We start from the raw sequence: 24,673 nt of genomic DNA on the forward strand, positions 1-24,673 counted from the left end.
CCGCTGTCCTTGTTCGCTGCCTCTCTCTAGTGCTCTTTGTTCCAGGCTGCTAGGATACTTGATACATCACGCACTATTAGTCAGTCTGGCGCTGATTTACGAAGCAGCTACAAGGCTGTTCGCCGTCACAAACCAAAACGCCACAGTCGATATTACTTCGCATGAAACCCTCGTGTTCGTCTCGCCGTGTGGACTTGCGAATATAAACCGTCGTTTCGGAGGAACATGCAGTTGCCATCATCAGGGCTGACGTCCACTGTTAGACTTGATCTCCGATATTTTTTCTAAACATGTCCTACCAGTTCTTTATGCTGCTACAAGAGACACTGAAGAATATCCCATTCTGTTTCGTCATAAATCAACTGACGTCTCAAGAATCGATTGCGTGTATGACGTCGGAACATCTGTCTGTAGTTGGGCTACACGATAACAGTGTGTGTAACATGGGCAGGGCCAACACCTTCACGCTCGAGTGGTTTCGACAGATCGATATCACTTATTTCACTGGCAGTGTGACAGTGACATCTGTGTTCATGCCACCGTACTCGCTGCTCCATCGCCTCAGCAGTGTTGCCAGGGCTCATTTTCCCGCGCATCTCACTGGAAATGAGTTTGGACCGGATCTAACTGAATAGGGCTTTTGTAGACACGACGACGGGCGGATTCTTTCTTGACTATCTGAGCTACGACTGGCTTCTCCACAAAGTCGGGGGGGGGGGGGGGGAGGCAACGTTGCAGCTTCCTACTGAGAAGGTCCCCGATGAAAGCTCAGCTGGTTTACTGCGGTTTCCCATGAAATGAATGTCTCCAGGCGTTTCGTCCCTGTTTAAATCAACTACAGCACTGAGCTGTACGCCGTATCGTAGATCATAGATAAAACAATTGCTGCACGACAGCCCGCAGCCAGCTCCTGGTCTTGACCGCATGCAAATCGTTCATTCGACTTCGCTCCTTTCGCCTGCTTGATTATGAGTTGTTACGTGTTGATTCGTATTGGGGCTGACTGGTACACGCGTTTCGCCTTCACATGTTCTGACAACCTACGCAACAACATTAGATTCGATAGCTGTCGATAAACATCGATTCTTGAGTCGGCCTTCTACAAGGCTGAAACTTCTCCCACGACATTTGGTGTTTTCAGCGGCAAAAGTTCTAATAAACAATAAACAATACAGAATCAATATCATATAATTTTTGTATCTTGCTGGAAGCCTAAATCCTTCGGAGCCGTGAAATTAGGACTCATTTATGTTGCAAGTACACCAAAGTGTTCATGAACTCACATCCACATTCAGGGTTGCTTATTCCGTATTTTCTTTTATAATTTTCCTGCTCCGAAGAGGACGCACTTCGGCCATATTGAAAACTGACCGTCGTTCACCTTCGGCACTACCTGCAGGCCACGCGTTGTGAGGGCTCCAACTCCTGGCATTGCCACTAGTACGCCATCCGCGACGGTAGTCCACTGGGTGCGAACACACACAGCGGCTCGGTCTTAATGAAGGCCATCTTTCACTCTGAGCTTCAAGGATGAAATCTGCCTGCAAAAACGTTGTGTTGGCACCCAACTTTGGCAATCAAAGATTTCCTTTCTCCTTCTTCCGGGAATGTGGGACGGACACCAAAGTGTCCACGTATTGACACAGGCGACTCACCAAGCAGTGGTCAGTGGCTTTTTGATCGTCGAAAGGAGAGTAATTTCTTTTGGCAGGTTAGTAACTACCAGCTTAAAAAAAATTAGTTTGCAGTTTTGAGTTAGTTAAACGCCTGTTTTAACGAGCAATTAGCGTCTGTCCAGTTAGCAACGTTTTTACAAAAACTGGGTACGAACGGAATGTCACTGGAGATCACTTAATCTCGCGCCTGTTAAGTTCCGTGTAATCTAAAGTGGACTTTGGTCCTGCGTGGAGACTGACGGAAACGCATTCGAGTCCTTAAATTCTGCTACAGGGTGTTCCATTTAAAAAGCGATCGAACAGCAGAATGTTTTGAAGTTCTAACTTTGCTGTGTGAGGGGGACACCGTCACAGTTCCGTCCTGTGCTCGACCGTCTTTTTCTTGATCAAACTATTTCGTATTTTTCGAAAAAGATTTCTGCCGCCTCCAGAGACAACATGAGGCCAGGTTTTTGTATTTAACATGATGCGACTTAGATTCAAAGCCGACAGAAAGCCTTTTCTGGACACGGGAATCAGCGCATCCTGAGCGACACGAGACGGGAAATCGAAGGCACTGCTATAAAGCTCCGATGCTATCGCGTCAATTAGGCGACCACAGGTAGTCTATGGAGACCGGGCGACACAAGAGGGCCGCGAGGCAGTGAAATGGCTAGACCAAAGAATTGATGGATGAATGGATAAGTAGGTAGGTGGGCAGACCGGCCAGAAATACAGAGATGGGCAGGCAGGGATGCGGGTATGGGATGTTATGGAGATGCGCAATTTCTCGGCCGTTTATCAGAGACCTGCATCATTCATCACCGACGGAATCAGGCGCGCCGCATCGTTAAAACAAACAACAACAAAATCACCTGAACTTTCGACATTAATCTCTCGGGGCAGGTGGGGGGGGGGCCTTCTCGTGTTTCTTTTTTAAAGTTCGGGCGCAACTTTCACCCCCCCCCCCCCACGTGAGCTCCCATGGACTTGAAAGTCCGCATCGTGGCTTGGACAGACAGAGTGGGGTCATAGGTGGCCTGATGACCCTCATTATGAAGCGGTCAATGACCGGTGCCGTGCGTTAGCGCGTTTCATATTTATAATAACCCGGCATCTGCAGGAGCGCGAAATGAATTATGAGCAGGTTTTTGTTATCAGTGCGATGCTGTATCAACTGCAGGTGTTGTCTTCCGTCCAATAATTCAGCTCCAGGCTCAACCCGCGATCTTCCCGAGTACAAGCGAAACGCTTACCATCGGGGCTTAAGAGCTCGGGGGGGCGAAGTGTGGGAAGCCGGGGGCACCCCGTCGCGCCAGTTGTCTCTCGGGAATGAGCAAATCGACGAAAATGTCAGTTGAATTGGGTGTCGTCCGAACGAAATCCCAAGGCATCAACGCCTGCCTTTGTGCACAGAGGCAGCGAAGTTTAATAACGGCGTATCTCCATCCCAGGAGAACATTCTTAATCTTCTTGTAGCCACGAGGTCAGGCCAGTAAATGACCTCTTCGGACTTCAACGCCGTGGCCTTGGGGTCGGACACGTATTGTCTCCCGGGGGGGCTGACAAAGACGCCGCCTACCATCTGTGCGGACGCGGAAAGAGATCAGTCTAGCCCGCAGCCACGAGGAACAGTTAAGTTCCTGGAACGAGAAACCTGAAAATTCTCGAAACGTCGGTCTCGCACTACGAAAAGTCTTCGGTTACAGGAACTTGGCTGAGACTTCAGTTGCATTTTTTGTTAATTTGTTACTGAAGGTGATTTATGGGATGCTGAGCCGTGTAGTTTAGTACAAATTGGCCGACGTTTCAGAGATGGTTACAGCCTTCATCATCGGAGCGATTAACGCCCTGATGACAGTCAATTTCTACCAGACCACACGGCGTAATACTACGAGGTTTTTAGACAGCGCAACCGTGAGTTGTGGTTCGGCCGGACTCGACGAGGGGAACGACCGAGTCTTTTGCCTGAGTGCGCGCTCACTAAAAGAAATTTGGTGTGCCACAAGACGACAACGAACGCTGCGTGCTGAGTGTCGGTGAGTGGGATGAGAGTGGCTGAGTGTCTCATAACTCTACCGTGAACTTACCACTGAGACTGCGCAATAACAACCTCGGTAGTTGATGTGTTTTCGAACAGTGGTACTGCTGGCTGCCTTGCGGGTATCTACCACCAGCAGTTGTCGAGGAACCACTGACCTTCAGCATCTGAACTCGCAGAAGACAAGACACGACTAGACCATTTACCACAGCGCGTCAACCAGGATCGGAATGGAAAATAATTTCGTACAACTTACATAATTTCAAAGCCACTGCAGTTGCTAATTCTTGATTATTTACACCAAGAAACCGGTTAAAACTGCGATATCCAGTTTTAAAATATCCAGCAGTTTAAGCGATTAATGAAGCAGGGCTCAGCAGAAACCGGTTGCAACATACATTAAGCTCCACCGACATGACGATTCTTTCTTGTTATTTTAAATCGAAGTACACGCTCATTAAAAGTTACTTTACACCACTTGCTGTTTGTTCAGCGCTGAAACACGGAGTTCCGGGCAGAACCCATAAAGAGTGCTGTCGTACTCGTCCTGCGCGCATTTTACTGTTAAAATTCTTGCTAGAAAACTTACGAGCTGGCAATCTGGTCCCTGCGCGAATGGTTATAAAATCTTGCAGACTTGCAGCGGAATGGATCAATCCAGAAGCAATTTGTGCGAACTGTTTTCGTCATTTTTCTCTCGAGCTGAAAAACTGTTTCGCGTCGTGGCAGCACTGTAATGAACGGAGAGGACTGGAACGTCTTCATGGGGACAAAAACACGCACAAGAAGAATGTCAGAGGCACGCAAGATCACTCTGCATGTGACAGCTCCGGCCGCACTGCGCATAGCAATTCCATTCTTCCGGGCACAAATTTAATGACCTTCGGCTTCAAAGGGTTAATGGTCATCAAGAGCTGGTACAAGTTAAATGTAGGTACCCAAAAAGATGCCTAATGCGGTTCCGGCAGCTACCAGAGCTGAGATCGCGAATCCCAAACGGGAAACCTTTGGCTGACGAAGAATACGGGGCACTGTTCTCGGTCAGAGCAACTTCAGCGGGGCGGGGGGCTCAGGCCCCGCAGGCAGGCTGAGGCTACATTACATCGTAAAAGTGCAGTTTCACGTAGAAAGTGCTTTACAGACATCTCTAGGGTTCGCTGGCAGTACACATCTTAAGTCACTTCACAGCTTCTTGAACGTCAGACATTTCTTTTTAATGTCGAAGGAATCTCAAAGTGAAGGAAATCTAGAACCTCTGTTCCGGGGGACGAATAATGCTGAAGGCGAAGGCGAAGTCGGTGCTGGTGAACTTCCATTTAAAACAACGATTAACTTTCAAGCGTCAACGAATCGGACATCCTTGTCCGTAACTAATTTTATCATCGTCTACGGCAAACATAATTTTACATACTCCGATACGAAATGAAACTGTCCAGTTGAAAAGAAAAACAAAAAAACTCGCCATTAAGCGCAGTTCCCCAGATTCTCCGCGTGTAGTGGGTGGAGTTACCGGTGCCCGCAAGTAGGCTAATGCTCTGTTGCCCGTTCCGTTCAATTAGACTTTTCCTGACGTGACATGCAAACCGGGCATTATTAGCTCCGTGTACTCTGTTTTGCTACGGTCCGTCTCATTAAGCCTCTTGCGTAATTTCCGCCTAAAACAAACACTAAACTGTACAACAGTGAAGCTAACACAAAAAGTGTGCATACAGTTCCGCACTTTGCTTACGAAGACGTGATAAGTCACTCTGCCCTCAATACGTGAAAGTCCTTCGGAACCTGAGTAATACCTCCGTGTATGACGTCGTTACTTTTCAGCTCCACCGCAAACGGCACCAACATGGCTGCCGTAGGAACTTGTGACAAGCGAATGGCAATGTTAGCGATCAGCATCGGGTCCGGAAGCTGTGTACGATGTCGGATCACTTAAAATTGATTTTTTGTTTTTGTAAATTTTCCTTCAAAAAGCAAAATGAGAACACGGCATCCACGCAAACATAACTAAATCTGGGGAGAAAAAGGCAAATGGGGGGAGAAAATTCTCTTCTAACGCATGCGCAAAGGAGTGAGTTACGAATTAACTCTCCTTATTTGCTCACAAGGGCATAAGGACACCGTTGCTGATGGTCCAGCAACTTTTTAAGACTGCAGGATGCACGGGAAGGCAACTTCTCCGACATGCGTGTGATGCGTGTAGTCTACACACAACTCCACAGGCGGTCCCATACTATTCAATGCTAAAAATTGGAAGATCTTCTCTCTTCGGAGCACAATGACATTCCGAAGGTGGTCTTCATGCCACGTCACGCAGGTCATTGTTGAGTAACATTGTTGGCGGTACGATAAGGCGGGAGGAGTGTGGATACTTGTGAATGCCAACAGGGAAGAGCTTATGCCACTGTCCCATTACTGCGCAGAAGTCCGTGGGTGAAAGATGGACGCATGTCCCACTACCAAACAAGGGTGGGTTGGTCCACGGTTAATTTTCTCGAACTTTTGCACCGATAGCCGTAATCGAGGCGAGAATGCAACGTTTGTTAACTGGGCCAATCGGGTAATCATAACTTCATTACAGACGGAGGAATACCCGATTTTCACTTTAACTACGCGATGTGGGTGTATACAAGATAATGTTAACTCCACCTGTCTATACTGGGCCAGTTAAAGAGCGGTCTCCTAGCAACGAAGTCCAGTCAGCGGAAGGGTTATTCGCAGACAGCAAAAAAAAACGTCGTGTAATAAACATCCTGTGCCCTCTGTTTCACGTGACAAACAGACACAACTGTTTACATAGGAGGATGGGATTACTCACCCTTACGACGTCTCCCATCGGTTCTACCAAATTCCTGTTTTCCTTCCTTGGCCCCTCATCCGTGCGGAGTCCAGAAAATGAACAAGCGCCTGCAATAATAATGACAATTACTTACGTAGCCACCGCACGCACACACACACACACACATCATTTGCCTTCAAACCTCGATTCGAACTCCTGATCCTTTGCAAAGGAAGAGAAGTAACGCGACTTAGAACAACGAATACTGTAGCTTGCAATCGCTGCTTTGGTGTTGGAATAATGAAAGCATCTGCAAGTTAGTTCTCCTGTTTCAGAAGCGTGGCTGAGGAAAAACAAGTGGAATCTGATGAAACGACGATAAAACCTGAAAAATGCAAAAGTTATCTCCGGAGGAAGCTTCGTTCTGCCTTTCCTCCCAAAATAAGATAAAGTAAAGGCAGATTATTCTAAACACGAAACAAAGCGAGTCCTGAACCAGGCGCCTGACCAATACGCGGTACCACGTGCCCATTCCTCTGTCGTTTGTAATTTCTCGACGTCTTAGATCTGTCTGTTGCATTTTAGCTAATTTCTTACGTGAGGACAAGAACAACGCTGACGGCTTCTTTCGGCCACGTTACTAAAAACACGGCTAAATACATGTCCGCCGAAGGAAAAATATTTCGGGCTTTTATGAAAATCCCAGAGAAAAAAAAATTGTTCCGCCCGATACTCATTTGGTGGCTGACTGGATTTGAAGGGTCACTGGGTACCTCATTTCGGTGTAATAATTGCCTGCTGGACACTCTAGGGAGCACGCCCCTCATCTCACCGCGCGTGCGATCCTGTACGGTTAAGCATAATGCGGATTTAAGCGTATTTCATGATTTTACGCACTTCACAGCTCTGCGTCACTTAATGACGGCGTCATCGTGTTGAAACAAGTGCCGCTCGGGCGGCGAACACATTCGAGATAACAGAGGAGTCTGGACTGATTATATCGAGAAAATCCGAAGCTTCGATTTTTATCGAAAAAATAAATGTATGAGAGAGAAAAGAGCAGTGGGAAGATGTTCTATGCATGAAAAATAAAAGAATATCGCTGAGCGTGATGTGTAGTCACGGTTTAACACCCACTCGCTGATTGCAGCGCTGCGGGTGGCAGTTACCGGTACCTCCCAATCTCTCCTCATGTCTCCCTGTAACCGCTAATGTGAGCGTTCCAAATTTGAAATTCAAATTCGTTCGGTGTCTGTTGAGCGCAGATAATCGCCAATATCTATTATATTTAGTAATAGGAACATCTGATGCCCTTTGTGGTGGTTCTGCCTCGTCATCTGCGGCACGGGCCTAGTTAAAACCCGAGCGCTAGACAGAGCTATGTCCGCTTCTTGCAACAGGTGCTTCGACTATTTCCCTGACGTTCACGTTTTTGGAAATAAGACGCAATTTATTTCGTCGATAAACATTCATCAGTATCTGAAATTGTTTCACAACAATAATGACTCAAGAAATATTTGCAATTTGAAGAGATTTCTTTGTAGATGTTGAGGTGACCACTTCGTACTGTTGCCATAGTAACAATAGCCGGCAAAAGGGAAGCCAACTGGAACCGTAAAATCAAAATGACGGCGGTCGACTGAAGAAGATGGAATGAGAAACACGGCTTGCGGTCCAGTTGCTTCTGAATTCACACATTCATGACAAAGCAGCGTTCGGAAGCGTTTGCGCAGATTACCGCTCGCCCCTTCGCCACAAATACTCTGCTAAACAAAATCTAAGCGGCATCAGAACGAAGGAAAGACAAGTCGTGGGTTAGGTTTCCGTGAGATCGTAAAGGAAAGAGAATCGGTTAAAGAAACAGACAGAGATAATGGAAGAGAGAGAGGTCTGATAGTGCAAAGGCAGACTGCACTAAGAAGGCCGATAAATAAATGTGAATGCATGGACGCAGAAACACACAAAGAAAAAAAATCTATCGCTGTGGCTATCTCAGTTGATATTTCACAAACTCTGAGTTCGACTGTGTCATTAGAATGGAAAGCGCCCAGTTTCTTGTCGTTTTTAAATGAGACGGCAATTGTCACGGACATTTATAGAACCAATTTCGGTTATTATCCTATTTGCTCTTCAGGAATTAAAATCCTCTTTTTTTCCCCTGCTGTCTATCAGGATCACGTTCAGCCTAACACGGATGTAGCATCAGTCTCCTGCAAACGATAATTAACTTCGGTTTTCTAGGGCTATCACGCTAATTCTCAGTAGGCCAGGCAGAATAATACGCCGATTTGCAGTCTAGTGCTACCTTAAAAAATGCAGCGAAACGTCTGTTGTCACGCCGATTGAAAATGCCTTGTCGATGAAGAAGTTTCTGAAACTTTTGGACAGCGGGGATTTAAAATTCGCCTTGGTGGTGGAGGCAGCTGGTATCTCTGAAACGTCGGTAAACATATTCCAGGCACAACGCCCCAAAATTCAGCCGCCTTCGTGTTCGCCGCTGAGAGAAACGGAATTGTCACGTGAGCTAATGATTTTGTTTTCGACTCTGATTTTCAACGCAGGACGAAGGACGAAAATTTTAATTCTTAATCAGCTGAAAAGAGGACTGCAAAGATTCGATGTTCTAGTGAGTGGACGCAATTCCTGCAAACGAATTTGAATGGACTGCTTTGAAGTTGTTTTAGCGAATCTTTAAATGCGTGCGGCACAGTGATAGATATTGTGTTTACAGGCCATGTTGTTACGCTGTTCTATTAGAATACGCGGCTCAGACCTCAGCTGAGACGAATGGCGCAGTCATGTATCACGAAGCTTGAGCGTAATGATGTATCGCACATTCAGTGTTACGCAAATTTTGCTCTCAGACAACACCAGTCCAGCTTAGCTCGGCGTGAAAAACAAAGATCCACAATTTGAACCAAATTGCAGTACAATTTAAAAGATCAGAGCAGGAGTCTGTAACATGGGTCGGCCTCGTACAGACGGGCAAATGTGAGGAAACCACGCTCGAGCACAGAGTCCGGGATGCGCTCGTGTGTAGAGGCCTCGCCTCTGCTTGGCGTGTTAAGTCCAAGGGCGTGTTCAGAAGCGTCGATCACTGTTGTTCGGGGACCGGTCACGACGGCCAGTTCGCCACTACTCTTAATAAGTAATGTACCCAGCTTCATATTATACACGATACGCATAATTATCGTAAGGTCTCGGGTATTCAAAATGGCGTCAATCATACGCTCCATACATTACCGCTTCGGGAAGAGACTGGGTCTGCCAACGTGGGGATAGACCGGTGTGTTCGTTCGGTCGACTGACATTACTTTTACGTTCTTTGTTTGTCTCCTTGCCGAATTAGTTTTAACATTTTCTTACGTTTCAAAGCGTAAAACAGTGAAACCACGGAAGCAAGCAACATGTTCCGAAACGTTTCTGTTTAAAAACTTAACACAAAAGGGAGACTTTTACATGAACGTAACTCGGGTTAGCTTAACAATCTTTTTAACATCATTCTTCGTCAACATTCATTCTGGAGTGTCCACGGTTCAATTACGTCTGAATTTTCCCGGCCTGTGCAGACTTAACGCGGTTTCTCGCCGGTCACCGGCTAACAAATGTCGTCACGGTGCTCAGCCGCGAGTTATGCGCAGTTTATAAATTTCCCAACATTTCAGTAAAAACAGCGCGTAGAAAATGTCTCTTCTTTGATGCAGAATTTCAGTGACTCACCAAGACTAGGCATGTGAGATTTGGTGTCGGAGTGCGTCGGAAAACAAATATCAGAATCGTGTCACGTGTTCGAAACTCTGGCACCCTGTCTTATAAATTTCACTTAGCGAGAATTTATATTACTGCAAATTATGCGCAGAAATAGGCGTCAATTTAGTCACGCCTAATTAATTCAGAGCGGGGCTACTTGTGTCCTCTTCTAAAGACGCAGCTCCCAGAATTAGTGGTCGCACGGATTGGCTTCCGGTGGCTGGAGAAAGGCGGCTAATACACTGATCCACGTTTACGTCGCTGAAGCCTTTGTCAAGTCAGGAATTTCCAGTTCGCAATGCAGTTGAAGCTTACTGCATTGCAAATTAGTCAGGTTTGCAGTCTGAAACAACAAATAAATTCTGCACTAAACGCAATTAACTTCTCGTTTCATACCGCATACCAGCCATCATAACAAATCTACGAGAACATGAATTACTCTCCGTCGCTCGTAATGCACGAGTCACTACGAAGTCGTCCGTCATCTGCGCAACCGCACGCAATTATCCGTAAGAAACGAAGTTTCATTCCTAAACTTCATGTGATACACGCGGCATTTAGGAGGAGCCCTTAAGAGTTCATGACTGCAGTTCGTTCATACGTTATTCAACGACGCTTTATCATCTGTATACGTTATATTTCATTGCGTAAAATAAACTAATGAGTACTGAACAAGAACAGCAGTGGCCGATTAGAATGTTCTCTGACGAAGAGCCGTGGTAATATATCGATATTCGATTACACAGGTCACTCGCGCTTAGGTGTTCAGAACACAAAACTGGGACGGGAATTCTGTGTTGTTTCACGTCGGTAGATTCCAGCGTTCCGCCCTGAACATGGGGAATGCGCGTACGACACCGGAACTTCCGTCGTCTATCTGCAAGTGAGCACGGCGTTACGAGGCAGAAGACCAACACCGCGGGCAGGACGTCGAATCTCGCCGATTTCACTCGGCCGACAGTTTCGCCGAAGTGCACAGTCTAAAACCGCAACGCAGCCTCAGCTACCGGTCGCTGCAGGCGTTCAGTTTTTAACGGCGTATCTATACATGACAGTCGCTCAGCTGGAACACTGCTGGCTACCTGTTACACTCATAAATAACAAACAAAGACGCAGCACAAGGGCGAAATGAGTGCTTGGGGCTTTCGTGCGCTAAGAAGTGAGTTGGGTGGTTGCGTTAAGGGGCTAATGAGCTACCGAACATCGTGGATTCGCTGCTTACAGTAGGCGATTGCTCTTATGGCTACAATGTTGCAACACTTCACCAGCATCACCTCTGTCGCTCGTGTACAGCACTTGCCATAAGTTAAGCATCCGCGCACGCATTTCTTGTCGTAGCAAACCTGACTTACAAGTGGCTAAGCACACTCGCCACGATTTGTCTTTCTCTCCTCTAAGTGACTACCTCACTCTTAGAGCATCAGCCATTTGGCACAGTGAAATTCCATACACAATCACACGTAGCAACAAAAATTTTGCACTGCACTGTACTGGCTTCGTATAAGTGCCAACATGATGGACGGAACCCCTGCAAAGCAAGTGGAAATGTTATTAGGAACATTTTAACGCTTTTGTCCGTGCTAATGAATAAATTGCATCGGAGTTTCACTGAGGTAGAAGTCCTTAAGGACCTGTCGTCTACTGCTCACTTATCACGAGACCGTCGAGATTACTGAAGCAGCACGCCGAAGGTTGACGGCGATCACACCCCTGACTTCACACCTGCCCTCAGGAAGTTAATGAAGTTTCCCTAAATTTGCATGACGCCTGACACCTTACAACAGCGTCTGCTTCCGAAAGCCATGGCAACCGCGCGCGTGTGTGTGTGTGTGGGTCTGGATCTTTGATAACCTTTGAAACGCACAACGGGTCGTCCTGAAAACTGGTATGAACGTAATGCCATCGGAGGTCAAACAAACCACAAGCCCTGCAAACTTCAGTTTTCCGAACAAGAAAAAGAGTAGCGAAACAAAAATTAAAGCACGGGAAGATGATGGAAAGAGAGACGGACACAACGAGGGGGCCAGGAACGTCGTAACAAAGACGTGCCGATTTATACGTCACTGCTCGCAGATTACTTCTGAAAAGGAGCTTAAATGAAGGAAGCGATTCTCGAGGCAGTAGCAGAACTGTTATGATTGTTGTCCAGTCTACAGGCGCAGCAGGCAGCAAGCTCTGATAGGCATCAGACAGCTCCATTCTTCTTCAGTTACACTACGGTTCAAGTATCTTGCCGTCACACGTCGTTAAGTCGTGCTGAGATGTTCGCACTTTTGTGCTCTTCGACTACACACTGAAATTACACCAGGGGACTATTACACACGCAGCCAATGAACGCTTCCATAGTCTGTACTCCTCATGCGAGCAATTACATGTCAAGAGGATTGAATTTTAGGGAAAAGGTTTTAAAAGAGAACAAGACATAGACGGAAAGACGATACTAAAATAAGACTTCGAGAAACATGACGTGACCTGGGTTCAAATGGCCGAGGATAGGGACTGGATGAAATTCGACTAGCTTAACTACTCTTCCCCGAAGCGTCCAGAGCACAGATTTACAACAAGTAGGTGACAGGAGGTGGAGGTCCAACAGCCACGTGTGGGGTACGTCACACAAGGCCAGTTTGGGTGCCCGCACGTCGTGCAGCGAGCGAATTTATTTACGTTCAGTGAAGAATAACGCAAACACCAAAGAGTCACGACACGGAAGAATTTCCTGTGTGCACTCTCAGGCCCCTGGCACGATCCTCGTCAGTCTTCTGTTTGGTGACGCCGTGTGAACTTCGGAGTGCGTGCTGAAACAGATGACTGCGCCGAGAAGGGTGCAGTGACAAACACTGCAGCTCCGTTACCAGAAGCTCAAACACTACGCCGGTGCGTCCGTCTCTGCCCTGGTCCCAGCTGCTCGCTTGCAAATACGAGCAGCTGTAGATATTTTTCAATCCGCGCTCTGCAAGTCCCAGGTCATTGAAAAAAAATCTTCCTTCAGGAGCCAACAAACTTACTTCAGCACTTCTGAAGAACCTCCACCGAAAAATGTCAGTTTATCGATCCTTTTATTAAAATTCGCCATTAACAACCGTCAGAACAATGTTAATTTGCACTCCATTCCCTGTTTTTCCAACACGTATCTCACCCCGTGGCACGAGGGCCAACCCTTGCCCTAAACACCGGAAGTTCATTTCTAGTCCGAGGCCAATAATAAGCACGTGTCAGGGATCAAATCCACTGACACGTGATACAGGATGCTGGCGGGCCACTCACAGATCGCAGACCACTACTTGAGACACAGTGAAGAACCGCGAGGTTTATCAATTTCATAGTTCCGCAAGACGCCCATGGACTCCCCATGTCTTCATTCCAGCGCAAAGTCGAGAATGGCGTCTGTCAGTCACAGGCTGCGTGTCACTTGGCTTCAAACATTAACATCAAATAAAGTTCAGACTCATGTAGCAGCTCCAGGGTAATCCTGTAATAGTTCAGGGCACACAATGAAACAAGTGCTACGCCCCTTGAATGTATAAATAATCCGTAGGCACTGAGTACAGTGTGTGATATCATGTCCAGGTTCGTATTTCTGCGTGTGTTTTGCGGAAATATTATTGTCGGAGTGGAGAAACTAACATTTCGGAATTGCATGCACTGCGTATTTTTAATGGGCGAAGTCCTCAGGTCTCTGAAAGAACGAAGTGGGGGGAACGGGCGTTGCGGTTAACAAGGGACTAAATCACATTCACGTTGCATACCGACACATCTCGTGTTAGGCTTAGGCAGTGCTGTGCAATTTCAAAACACAGCGAAAGAAGGGCAACTTAGCTCACGGGCTAGGGCCCTGAGCTCGTGTGCAGATGGTCACACGTTCGAAGCCTACTCTTGGACAGAGTTTCTTTACAGCCGAAACTGTAAATTTATTTGTAGATGGCAGGTTTTAATTCTTTAAAAGAAAAACATTACGTTAATACATAATCCAACTGCGTTATCTTTATCGGATGGAATAACAAACTTTCGCACGGTTGCCATGTTTGTGATACTTCGTATGTTTTCTAGGAATCATTCAATAAATCAAATTTCACATGTGTTCCCTATCGCAGTCAGACTGAAAACTACATTACAATATTCGTATGGCCTCGGTGTATCACTTTTAAATTATTTATAAATTAACTTGCTTCATTAAAACTTCCATAATATTCGAAGCTGTATATTCATAAGTAATTTAAGGGTCACACACTACGCGCCGCTAGTGTCGCATCCACCTCAACTTAGTACGGCAGCCATGTTAGTACTTTCACTGCAGACATACGAAAAGTGCTAGTTTGGTCACGTATCCAGAGCGTCCAGAGGCATTACATTCATGTAAAATTTCGTGAAATTCGGTCAAATGTTGAAAAGGAAGAGACGCAGGTGACATCCTCATCTCCTAAGCCAACTTTTCTCTCTTAAGATAGGGAAGTAAGCTCTAAACATATTACAGTGACATAGTTTGGTGTGACGTGGATTGGAACGAGCTGGCACAGGACGATGTCAAATTGTTATGGCGACGTTCACCTTTCGAACCGCAGGTGTGCGCCAGTAAGAACAACTTCTGTTCTCAGATCCGTTCACAGAATCTCCATGAATAAACAGTCTTATGACCCAAAGCAAAATGCCTCTCGAACTTCTAGCCTGAGGAATGAAGCCTGTCGACACCTTCGCTCGCTGAAGTGGTTTCATGGATGCAAGATTGTTTCGTCACTAGCGACAGACGCGATTACGAAAAATGAGAGGAGTGACGCCCACGTATTTGTGCTGCCAAGTGCCAACATCTACAAACGCGCGACTTCAAAAAGAACGAGAAACGATGCCTAAACCTGCAGACAATTTAGTCACCCAGTGACCAACTGAACGAATCTCGGCTAGTCAGGAAACTACGCGCATTTTATGAACCCTAAGCAGAATTTCTGTGTTCACAGCAGACCCCAACCGAGCGAGATGAATGCTGTCGACACCACCTCCATTTTAATATTATTCTCCCTTCTACGTTTAAGTCTTCCAAGTGGCGTCTTACCTTCAGGTTTCCCACCCCGTGCAGGGCACCTGGACCCAAAGTTTCGCCTTTCCCCGCCCCTCAGACAGCTCTAGATAACGGGTACGAATAATTGGTTCGCACATTTACACGGCATATTCCGACCAAGGCGAGATAAGCAACTGACGGCCCACCATTCTACCTAACAGCCAGACAGAGAGAGGCAGAAGCACTATGATGTTGCGCAGACAGCCGCTGACCTCTGTCGGGATGCAGTGAAGTTTCGTTAGTACGAAAGTGTGGTCTGACAGCACATCGGCGTACGAAATGAATGTTTGAAGGGCGGAAGGCAATTTGCATGGCCTGATACTGAATACAGAAAGGTACGTTCATCATCAGAAGACGCTGTATCAACTGCAGGATTAATTGGAATTCACCTGCAGGAACTGTGGAAGCATCGGTCGGGGCAGGCAACGACATTCACACGGTACGGGCTCGAGCGAGTTCTGTTTTGCACGAACGCGACTGTGGGACGATGAAGCCTTAGCATTGCTCCACAAGCGGTCGCTCGCTCGAACCATGGGAAAGTGAAAGCAGAACTGTCGGTGGCTGATCCTCACTTACTGTTCGTCCTCGTTCTGCCGATTGAGACACTGCCTCGTCTCTGCACTTGTTCAGGTCGCGCTAATTGAAGCAACTCGTGACTCCCGCTCCTCTCTCAACCCCATCACCGAGGCGTCGTTCACTTGCCCTCGGCCCCTCAACGCAAACTACGGCATCAAGACGGAAATCTCAGCACGAACACGCACTTCGTAAACTTCTTACTCGCCTCTCGACAACGAACATTCGATCCGTCTTCAAACAACAAATTACTAAATATTCTTCAATCTAATTTATATTTTATTCTTTACTTCAAGTTAATCTTATGGCAATGTTGGTCTTCTGGGTACTAACGCCGTGTGTCCTTGTGGGTAGATACGTTTCGGAGAAATATAGTACCTACATCATCAGGGCTGAAGTAACTCTCGTTTCTTCAAAACGTCTACGTATAAGTCAACACGGCGTACCAACCTCTAAGTCCCAACATCGACAACCTCATCCCCTAAAACCAATAAATTAGTCAAAAATCTGACACGTGATGCCACAGCGCCTAAATACTACGGGCAGCAACCATGTTCCTGTTTACCGTTTACCTCAAAGGCAATCTGAGTTGCCCTCACTTCAAAGTTCACGTGAGTGAGGCTGACGACATGACCTCCAGTGGCATGGTCTTCGTACCGATTTTCACTCAGATCGGCCGTAATTGAAGCTAGCGATGGACGTGCAGACATGACCACTTCGTTAACCGTCCCATAAAGGGAATGTTCCAACGGAACCCTAAACATGCAACCAACATCTACTTTAACACGTCGGTTCCTTTGTGTTAGCGGAAATCATTTGCGAAGTCCCAAGACAGGAGAGTTATAGGGCCGCGTGGGTAGGGCGTAATCTGCTTCCTGAATAAATGTCCCTTCCACCTTCTTCATTGAGGACACGCGCCTAATTGTTATGTGTCAAGTCGTACATCAATTGCCTGTCACTCCCGCTGTTTTATCCACAAAAATCGTGTAAAATGTTTTCTGCAAAAACTGGGCAGCGGCGCGAAGACTCTTCTGCGCACCAAGACTTCGCGAAGGGGCGTAGAGCCCCTGGAAATGGCTGCGTCCCTCAAGCATTCATCCTTCTGTCTGTCATCTCCTTATTTTTCCCATGCCTATTCCTTCCTTCATTTCTGACTTTCCTTTCCTCCGGTAAACATTCAAAAACTTTGAAACTCAACTTCGACCGAAACCGACTTAATGGTTTCCTTCAGGTTCCGGCCGTCTCTACCCCTAGGCGCTAATCGGGTGGGCACATTTAGGGGCGTCTGGACGCTGTTTCAACGCCTTTACTAAGAGTCGAACCAATCTCTCTATGAAGTTTCAAACAAAAATGTTCTGTTTTTCTTGTTTCCCCTTCCACCTTCCTCGATGTAGTGACTGATAATAGGTGAAGATTACTGTTGTGTAACGCTCCATTTTGTAATTGTACCCGTTCCCCTCTTACGTCATCTGTGTTAGATGCGCAAAAACACTGAGCAGACGATTCGGAGGACGTTACTTCAAATGGAACTTGGCACGGCGCCTGATCATCTCACGCAATTAAGAAACCGAAACACAGAGCTTAAAAAGGCTACGTGTTTCACGATGAACGTAAGGCGACGCAAAGCGGTGGCAGTTCCTGCAAGACAATGAATGAGACGGGGAAGGAAAATTTCGTGTGCTGAGGCCGAAGGTTGGCAACGCGACGCAGATAATACGTCATTAATTAGTTCCCATTTTAAGATTCGAAGTTTTTAGGGCGGTGAGTCCGAAGTATTCTGGGTTGTAGCGCCGTGAAGTCTGGTAGAAAATTTACCGAATTTTCGGAGGTCCTTACTACATCCATCATCAGGGCGACAAAAATTACGTATGGTTAGGAGAGCACAGCGCTACTTTGCTGGACGTACATATTAGTGTACTTCTTCCTGAGGGGACCCAGATTTTGCATCCTGCGAAGTGCGGATCCTAACACCGTTTCGCTATGAATTTTGGTCAATTTTGATGCCTTTCTTAGGCCCCAGCTTCTGAACAATAAATCAACTTTACGGTAACCTGTCAAGACAGGCCACCAGCCAGTGTAATTTGCATAATTATAGGGACGGGTGGCTCGTGTCTTTATTAGCACTGCGCCCGGATAACTTCAGAGGGCGCTCACATGACACCTGCGGGGTCCTCAAAGGACGTTACATAATTAGTACAACGGGATTCGAAGTAACTTTCTTCCACCCCGTTCCCGATCCACCGATCACTAATTATCCCGTAATTCGACGCTACACACGTGGTCTCAGGCACCGAAAGCGTCGTTTGGTCGCCGCCCACTTCTGCCACTACGCGGTAGAGAAACACTTGGTGAGTGGGCAAGAACAAAAGAGAACAGAATGATTTTGATCCGAGGTGCAAAGATCTCTATCAGCGGGACGTCTGGAATCTACTTCCTACGATTCTTTGTGGGCAAGACGAGAGTGAAGCAATTAGTGCGGGACTCAGCCCCATCCATCGCACGCTCTCTGCCTAACACGAAGTCAGCCACTAAGTTTGTATTAAAATTATATACAACCTGTCTCTCATATAAGTTTCAAAATTATCTTCCCATCCCCGTCTTTGTCTTGTAAGTTCCCGCTTTCCACTTGGCTTCAATATGCATGCCAGCCTTCTAACTTTTATCCTGGAGGAGCCCGGTTCGACTGTCGCCTGTAACAAATGCCTTACTGCCTTACATTTTTCGGTTCTACCGATAGATCGAGGTACACGACCATCATGACTTGTTAAAATGTAGCGACGTCGCAGAAACTTAACAGTAAAACAAAGGTTTAATAGCATGTCTCCATCCTTGTTTTTGTTCCATGTTGTGACGTATCAAAATACTGGAAGCATTTCTTGTTTGCCCTATCCGACCTACACATCGCATGCAACTTTCAGATAGTGAAAGTTTTATGGGCCATAATTTTACACAAAAAATGACGCCGCATTTGAGTTACTTCCCCTCTCACTCCAAGACATGGAGGATCGCGCTTCCCAGATCTTATTCCTACGTAATGAAATGTAAAACCGATCTTGGACTGCTCACCGCATTCACGAGTGTTCTGGAATGAGGAAGGAGCAATTTGTGCCGTAACTCCCAGGCACTAAGCTTCCTGTTCGGTTTCCCAGACAACGAGAACGAGCATTCCTCTCCCTTTGTTCGCATCTTCTTGGCCAACTCTGGTTGTAGCGAAGGGCTAGTCAGTGTCACAGCAGGACCTCATAACGGGGACCACGTCTCTGTTATTGATTAATCGCGTGTTACATAAAATCCTCCGCTGTTTCCTCGCTAGAACGCGTCTGTCCTTTATTTGTTGCAGTCTCATTACAGCCATGTCGTGTTGCCATCTAGCGGCAGGTCCGTTATTATGAAGGAAGATGTTATCATGTCTGCCTATTAAGCCATCAATGACAGCAAAACATCAACAAGGGAAAAAATGTTGGCACACGCCATCTACTGCTTTTTTTGTCTCCGAAATTTAAGGTCGCGTCACAATAGAAGCGTGGGAACACCCGGTCCACAGCATCCGACATTAAGTAACAGATAAAACGTTCTTTAAACGTCGGCTGAAATAACAAGGCGATCTCTTCGCCCGTCCGAGAGACGAGTAATCGGTCACACATTTAAAATCGAAGGGAAATGCAAGAAGTCACATCACGAAGACAAGTTCCACCGAACGGTAGACGTTTTAGCAATTTCAACTGCCATCAAACCACGTTCATCCGACGCTTCGCGACCTCTACAGCTGATACAGTGTCGCTAAACAACAAAAAAGACGAAAAACATGGAATTTGTTCAATGACTCCCTTATCCCGGCGTATGGGATGTACTGACTGAGTTTGTAGGAGACGAAATGAAACCGCGTAATTTGCTGTAACCTAACCTAAGCAGGAAATGTATGGTAAAGACAAAGTTTAGTGTTTCAAGTTCTTGTTCCACTCTTTTAAGATGCTAACATTCGGTAGTAAATATTTGACCTCAAACCCATTATCCAACTCCCTCTGCGCGCTTATGTCTTATACCAGCATTTACATCTCCTCGATGCAAAGTGCGCCTTGGCTGGCGTCCTCTCTCCTTTTGTGTGTCCCTTATCCTGAACTGAAGTCTTAATGTTCGAAGCTCATCGAACATCAAAAAGTCACGCTTACAACGATTAGACTGTCTTCATTCGGAGATCCAACTGAAACCCGTGCGAAGAATAGCATTGCGTAAGAAAACTCCGCCACAGTGAACGTCAAAGCAGGTGGCACACTCGGCCGCGACAGTCTTCCAAAGGGTTAATGGCGGACATCACCCACATTTCAGTCTGCGCCTGTACTCACGACCAACATCTGGCTGGCTCTATTGTCTGAGGCAGCCCGAAGGCGGAGGGCTGTGCCCCCCCCCCCCCCCCCCGATAAGTATCATCGCTCTGCGAGATGGGGTGTCACTCGTGATAATGTTCCCGGATCTCGCGAAACCAAGCGGGGCGATGCCTCTCGAATGACCCACTCACTCCACCCTCACAACCATCTCCACCCTAACTACAGGATGCCACATAACACGCAGAACGAGACAGTCTTCAGAAGTCGTCTAAAAAACCAGGTGCTCGTAAGCCACTGGGCAATCTGACAGTGTCTGTGCGTCACAGATGGGTAACGTCCGAATAAAATTTATTAATGCCTTAACGTAAAACCTAGCGACCTAAGTGATGCAAGTCAATCAACTTACTCCAGGAGGAAAACCTGCGTACGAATGACGGTTAGGTTTGTCGGTATCAGGTAAAAAAATCGAACAAATTCAAACGAACAATTAATTTTTAAATTTTGTTTATAACACGAAACGAAAACCGCAAAGCCTCAAGAACACCTGCCTCCCATTCTGAGGACCTCTCGTGTATGCGGACCAGTGTTGCGGGTGTCCCGGTGTGTCCCCGTTTTCTGCGCATTACAGATTCGCCTCGTGCTCTTCACGACGTCGCCACGCCCCGTGGCACGTGAGAAGATGCGGCAACCCAACCCGCGACACCCACACAACGGTGTCATCCTTCCAGGGCTGTCCACCGCCCTGCCCGATTTCACGGCACACGCGGCACTGCTGAGATCTGAGGTTATTACGGCGACGACTATGAACATGGACGCTCACTTTCTCCATCAGCAGGACGTGTTACGCCCCGTACATGTGCATCTGCTCAACTGGTCTCTGTCCCTGAGGACATGTTCCCATCTTTACTTCGCCTTACCACAAATTTCTCGCCTACAGCGGGTTTGCATGTCGCGGATTGCAAGTTCCTCGTTCATCCAATTGTGCCAAATTATGCGGTCCGAATTACCTGCGATATTTAATTTGTGTACGCACTGACGTTTCTGTGGCTCTCCCACGTCCGATTGTGGCGGGACTGTAAAGGCATACGAAACCCGTTTTACACCTTCGAGACTGCTTCGTCTTTTTACGACAGATTTTTTATAATTTACGACTAATTTAATCCCACACACGTCGCAGAGCATTTATTGTGTTTAGTGAAGGATGAGACAACTTCGCTAGGCTTTGATACTGTTAACACCAGCCGCGGTTGCCCTGACGACCAGTTTTTCTCAACGATATCCTTTTACCAGTCGGGTGGTTTTCACGAATGTCGCCCTAGCAGTTTATGGGGTCCACTGCTACGTAGTTGTCTCTGTAATGTTACCCTACCACGCACACGCAGACAAATCACCTGCAGATTCAGGTTCCTGGAAAGCGGTACGAAAAACTGAGGGATCTTGGATATCAAGAAATGTCCCGGTGGGTTCGCGTGTCGTCTGTCGCCACGAGCTGCGGTTTGGACACCTTCGAACCGGGACGTGACTCACGTTCTGTCGGGCAGATGAGCCACCCCCACCCACCTTTCACCTAACGCGCCACGCCCGCCGACCGAAACAAACAAGTGGTTGCTGGAACCCACGGGAAGAACACGCGGCGACAGCCTTTTCAGCTTCGTCCACGTGCAAAACAAATTCAAAAATCTGAACTAAAGAGATCATTTGGGAGACCTAGAGGTCGATGACGGAATGAAACAAAACGGACCTTAAAGAAGCTGGGTTTGAGGCGTTGACTTGATTTATCAGTCCCAGTACATGATCTAGTGTCGGGCTGGATGTGAACGAACATGGGTCCCATAAAAGACCAGAAACTTCTTGACTGACTAAGCAACTACTAGCTTCTCATACATGCTGCCATAAGAACCTGAAATCTCACCATTTACACGACGTCAGTCAAGCGAGAACCAACGCGTAATGATCCCGAAAGGAAATCGATACAAGTCGTAATTTGATATCGACGTGATCTCCAACAAAACGATCCATTTGGCAAATATCGATATTCTTATTCTATACCTGCCCTTAATAACCCCCCCCCCCCCTCGAAAAAAATCAATTTAAAAGACTCTTACAGACTTTTAATTATACGGTTTACGTAGCCTGAATGTAGATGCAATTTATTGACCCACGGAGATCCACGTGTTAACTGGTGATCGTGTAGCGGGCAAATGATGATTAAGCCAAGGCTAACTGCCCCTGAGTGTTTTAAATGGGCCGTTCGTGCATCGCACTACCGCAGCGGGGGGCTACCAACTTGATTTTTAATTGCTGCATTGTGAACAGCAGGGCTACCAACTGCACGCGTTTTGTTACTAAATGAAGACTTAAGAGGCATTGTGCCACAAACACCCTCGGGTGGGAGGAGCAGGAAAGACGTGGCGACTGAAGAGCTCAGTCTTAGTGACTGAGGTCATGAGTTCGAATCTCGGATAGGATATACTACGAACGCAGAAAGTTTTGCCAGTAACGAAAGCCTTCATCCGAACGTCATGGCCGAGTGGTTAGCATTCCTATTTCTTATTCGGTGGATCCTAAGTTAAAGTTTCGAATGGGAGACGTGTCGTCCTGAATGAAGTTATTCGTGATTTTCCTCAGTCCATCAGATAAAATTCCGGGACAGTACCTTAAATTATGCCACAACAGTTTCTTTCTAAACGTCGGTAAACTTCTAACGTCCCAGCATCTACCTGAAGCAACTTACAAAACTACAGATATTTGAACCCAACCACAGAACCACTGCGTTCGGTGAAGTTTAAAGAAAAACTATTTTATGGCACTGTGGAGATTTCAGTGTGAAGTTGGGGAACGATACAAATAGTGAGGGCGGGGGAATAGGCGTGGGGGCTACGCTTGTTTGACGGTACTGTCCTGTATTTACCACAGTCCAAGGGACCCTCACTCAGTGTACTCGAGTGTCCTGTCGAAATTCTGAAGGAGAACGCTCCAAATTTAAGTCACATTCTGTGCCGATTTGCCTACACTTACTACAAGGATTTTTTTAGATCAAAGTGGGCACGCTACTTAGCGAGTTGTCTGTCCAACTCCACCGGCAGCAACACTCAAATGTCTGGGGGCGACTACGAGATTGTTAGGCAGAGAAATTCAGTGCGTTGTGTTGGCAGGACTGGCGGGCGTGGCAGTTGATAGTCGCTTTCATTAACCCCAATTAATGGAGCGTGATGCGGGCGCGGTCACTCTAATTACAGCGTATTATAACCTCTCGCCATATTAGGTGTTCGGACGAGACGGGCAGCGAACAAAAGCTGTAGGAACGCTGGTTCAGGAACTCGCCTCAGGTCGAGGCTTCTTCGCACTCTGCTGCTCCTTTTTTTAAAATTTAAATTTAAATCGTCCGGGCTGGGAAATAGCGCAGAAACTGACCGACAGGTACACGTGTTTGATATCCCAGTCGAGTGCAATTCACCCAAAGCGTGCGGGTAAACGAACTGGATTCGTGGAAGAGAACGTAAGACGTAACGCTCAGTACACTGGCATTAAATTTGGTGCGGGGAAGTTTCACGTTCTTACACTGTCGCCGACAGGAACGGGGTAGGGATATTAATTTTTACGAGAAAAAGCAGTGGTGAGGATTTGGCTTGGGGAAATTCTAGCATCGAAATTTACAAAACGGAAATAAATATGTAAATAAAGAAATAATTCGAGAAGCCTGACGCTTCTATGTGGTTTCAAAGGTGGGTCGACCGATCAACTACCACTGCTGACAGTCAAGTGATGTCGACGCAGGAATGTGCGAAATTAACACTCTGGAAGGTTGAAATGCAGACTAAGGCAAAATCACGGGTGTCAAAACAGTTCGGTGAACAAAATCTCATCTAGGCAGAGGCTGGCTCAGCTCTGCCCAATCACGGCGATAATACCAATGATTCCTTCGATTGGCTCAATTACAGGTGACTAACTTGTCGCAGGGGAGGCGGGATAGCGACTAGCGACGGACTGGACGATCGGGGTTCGATCCCCGACGGGGGCACAGAACTTTTCCTTTAGCCTCTGCGTCCAGACCGGCTATGGGGCCCAATGGGTACCGGGGTCCTTTCCCGGGGCGTGATACTATACCGCCTCTCCCCCTGCTTCTCTTATCTGACTGAACAAATGTTGGGACCAGTTTAACACCCGAGAAATTTCACTCATACAACATGTCGATCAAAGATGCATGCACAAACTGTCTTATATCTGGTGCCTTTTTTAAAAAAAAGTTGCCCCAGACGTTCGACCCCCCACCACCAAAGGCGAACCGAAATCCTCGTCTGAGTTGATTACTCTGTCTGGTGGCTTAAAACTGCCCGACGCTCAGCCTCGTTATCATGTTTACATGCAACATTATCGCATAAGGGTCACAACTCTCAAGCACGCGATGTTGAAAGGAAACCACTTCAGATATTTGTCGTGTGCGTGAGTGCGTGAGGAGACAATAACAGAGACCGACAAACACACACACGTATACAGCCTATACGC

General features: G+C 46.9%; 1 protein-coding gene across 1 annotated transcript in view; it reads right to left on the reverse strand.

The window, feature by feature from the left end:
* LOC147872094 (uncharacterized) overlaps positions 1–24,673 on the reverse strand; it is a 51,503-nt gene that overhangs the window by 24,286 nt on the left and 2,544 nt on the right. The window contains exon 2 of the mRNA XM_087358415.1: positions 6,509–6,597. The gene's annotated coding sequence lies outside the window, so the exon portion shown is untranslated. The remainder of the gene's footprint in view (positions 1–6,508; positions 6,598–24,673) is intronic.

Source organism: Zootermopsis nevadensis, unplaced genomic scaffold (assembly GCF_977971745.1).
Source record: "Zootermopsis nevadensis isolate Lab colony 2312 unplaced genomic scaffold, Znev_1.0 Znev_ptg000030l, whole genome shotgun sequence".
NCBI lineage: Eukaryota > Metazoa > Arthropoda > Insecta > Blattodea > Termopsidae > Zootermopsis > Zootermopsis nevadensis.